The sequence below is a fragment of the Ornithorhynchus anatinus genome, chromosome 7, assembly GCF_004115215.2.
Source record: "Ornithorhynchus anatinus isolate Pmale09 chromosome 7, mOrnAna1.pri.v4, whole genome shotgun sequence".
Lineage (NCBI taxonomy): Eukaryota > Metazoa > Chordata > Mammalia > Monotremata > Ornithorhynchidae > Ornithorhynchus > Ornithorhynchus anatinus.
This window is the reverse complement of record NC_041734.1, coordinates 18,389,040-18,392,137: the sequence shown is the minus strand read 5'-3', so window position 1 is coordinate 18,392,137 and position 3,098 is coordinate 18,389,040. Positions and strand designations below refer to the sequence as shown.

At 42.6% G+C, this 3,098-nt stretch overlaps 1 non-coding gene across 1 annotated transcript; it reads left to right on the top strand.

Moving 5' to 3' along the window:
- Positions 1-2,720: 2,720 nt before the first annotated feature.
- Positions 2,721-2,858, top strand: LOC114813536. The gene has a single exon (XR_003761253.1). It is a non-coding gene; the product is annotated as a small nucleolar RNA SNORA7 (small nucleolar RNA).
- Positions 2,859-3,098: the final 240 nt, after the last annotated feature.

Genomic DNA, 3,098 nt, shown 5'->3' with positions numbered 1-3,098 from the left:
GCTGGTGAATAAATGTAGGGCTCCGATTAGTGCTGAATTCTTCTTAAAGGCTACAGTGACGTGTGTCTTGGTTACACACTATCAACATTCAGAGTAAATAGATTCCTTTGCATACTTTAGATGTCATCTGTGTCTCCTTCCCTGGCAGATCATCTTGCTGGCTGTGACTTCTGTTCAGTTGAACATAACACAAGGGACAACTTTTTCTGTGCATGTGGCCATGACTGTGGATCCCACATTGGCCTCTTCAGTTACACACCCACTCCTAGGTGAATTTCAACATCACTGGTGTTTTCTGGGAATACAGAGGACAACTATTTTTACCAAGGAGTGGAGGGCAGGGGTAGTAGTAATACAGTAGTACTTGTTAAGCTCTTACTATGTGGCAAGAGCTGTTCTAAGCACTGGGGTAGATTCAAGTTAATCAGGTTAACACAGTTCCCATCCCCCATGGGACTCACACTCAATCCTCATTATACAGATGAGGCACTTGAGTCCCAGAGAAGTTAAGTGACTTGCGCAAAGTCGCACAACAGACATGTGGCAGAGCCAGGATTAGAGCCCAGGTTCTTCTGACTCCCAGGCCAGTCCTCTATCCACCAAGCCATGCTGCCCCTACCCCCTCATACACACACAAGTCTTTTTTTACACTTTCTTAGCCTCAACTCTCTGGTACTATAAAAGAAAGTATAAACTTTTCCTTAGGGAAAATCTTTGAGAAATCATTTTCCCTTTAGAAAAACAAGGGAAATCTTCCTTTTTTCCCAGGCCCCATCCAGATGACTATCATCCAGAGATAATGCTTGGCCTAATGGATAGAGCACAGGCCTGGGAGTCAGAAGCTTCTAATTCCGGCTCTGCCACTTGTCTGCTGCTTGACCTTGGGTGGCAACTTAACTTTTCTGTGCTTCAGTTACCTCATCTGTAAAATGGGGGTTAAGACTGTGAGCCTCTGGACTGGATCCAACCTGATAATCTATCTACCCCAGTGCTTGGCACACAGTAAGAGCTTAACAAATCCCGTACAAATAAAGTGGAATCAGAATCTCCATTCATGGCTGGGGCAGAGTCTGTGATGCTGGTATCCAAAGGGTACCAAATCACAAAAACGGCTAAAAGGATCACCAGATGCTTTCTATCAATCAATTCAGCAATGGACTTTATTGACTGCTTGCTCTGTGCAGACCACTCTAGAAAGCATTTGGGATACTATTGTAAAGTTGGTAGACTTTGTCTTTTAGGAGGTTACAATCTAGTGGGAGAAACTGACACTAAAATATTCTGCAAGTAGGGGGAAAGCTCATCAATCAGTGGTTTTTACTGAGCACACACTGGGAGCAGAGCACTGTACTAAGCTCTTGGAAGGATTCAATAGAGTAAGTAGACACAATCTCTGCCCTCAAGGAGCTTTCAGTCTAGCAGAGTTTAAAGCTGTATATGCTGTTTATTCCTTAGTAGATTCAGAGACTGTCAGCTCATCATGGATAGGGAACATGTCTTCAAACTCATATGTATTGTACTCTCCCAGGTACTTAGCACAGTGCTCTGTACACAGTAAGCACTCAAGACAAACTATAAATGATTAACTTTTAGAAAACCTACTGAATTCCCCCCTTTGAGAAACTGAAAGGCATTTTATTATGAACCAAGACACAGGTGAAGAGAGAGATTTTTTTAAAAAAATAAACAGGAGCAATTCATCAAGAAGGAGAAAGCTCTTAAAGTGAGTTTCTCTTTAAAATGTGTGGTACAAGTCAGAGGCCTAATAAGGTGAAAAGAGGAAACCCTGAGGCTACTATTGACTCTTGAAATGGATGAAAGTCACTACTTACTGCTGGCTTTGTTTCTGGTGAATAATGCTAGCATCTCACATTCATACCCATATTGCCTTTATGTCAGATGAAAACATCACTGAAAGCACAGGGGTGATGGAGGAGTTGCTTAAATATCTCTGTGAAGGACAAAATCTCTCCATGTCATTCTAAAGTGAGAGCATTCTAAAAGTGTTTGACACTTTCAGATTTGCACTGTGGTCAGAGAAGACAAGATAAATGCTTTATAGGTTACTAAGCTAGAAATCATTCATTCATTCAGTAGTATTTATTGAGCCCTTACTATGTGCAGAGCACTGTACTAAGCGCTTGGAATATACAATTCAGCAACAGATAGAGACAATCCCTGCCCAATGACGGGCTTATAGTCTAATCGGGGGAGACAGACGGACAAAAATCCTTCCAGGACTGGTTAATAATCATAATTATGGTACCTGTTCATTAATCAATGGTATTTGAGCACTTACTATGTGCAGTGCACTGTACTACACACTTGGGAGAGTACAAATCAGAGTTGGTAGACATGTTCCTGCCCACATTAAATTACAGTCTAGGGGGGAGACAGACATTTATATAAATGGATAATTTATTGTATATAAAGTTAAGCGCCTTCTTTGAGTAGCATGGCGTAGTGGATAGAACATGGGCCTGGGTGTCAGAAGGTCATGGGATCTAATTCAGGCTCTGCCACTTGTTTGCTGTGTGACCTTGGGCAAGTCACTTTTCCATGCCTCAGATCATTTGAAAATAGGGATGAAGACTGTGAGCCCCATGGCGGTCAGGGACTGTGTCCAACATGATTTGCTAGTATCAACCGCAAAGCTTAGTACAGTAGCTGGCACAGATTAAGCACTTAAATACCATAATTATTATTTTGTACCAAGCTCTCACCTCTCGGGATGGCGTCTGGAGAGTTTCCAATACTCTTTCAGTCTCAACTATGAGAGGGAGAGACAAGCAGAGGCATACCTAGTCCATTCCTAGCTCGGGCAGTGACTAGTAAGTGGAAGGCAATCTGCTACAAGTCAAAACCTACCTGTGCTGGGCAGCAGCAGCATGGGAGAGAATCAAGGGCGGAGACTCAAATTTAGAGCATGGAAGAAAGCAGTGGTAAACCACTTCCATATTTTTACGAAGAAAACTCTATGGATACACTACCGGAATGGTTGCAGATGGGGAGTGGGGTGTTCTGGGAGAGATGTGTCCATGCAGTAGCTATGGATCGGAAATGACTTAACAGTGAAAGACAAGACCAAGAACTGGAGT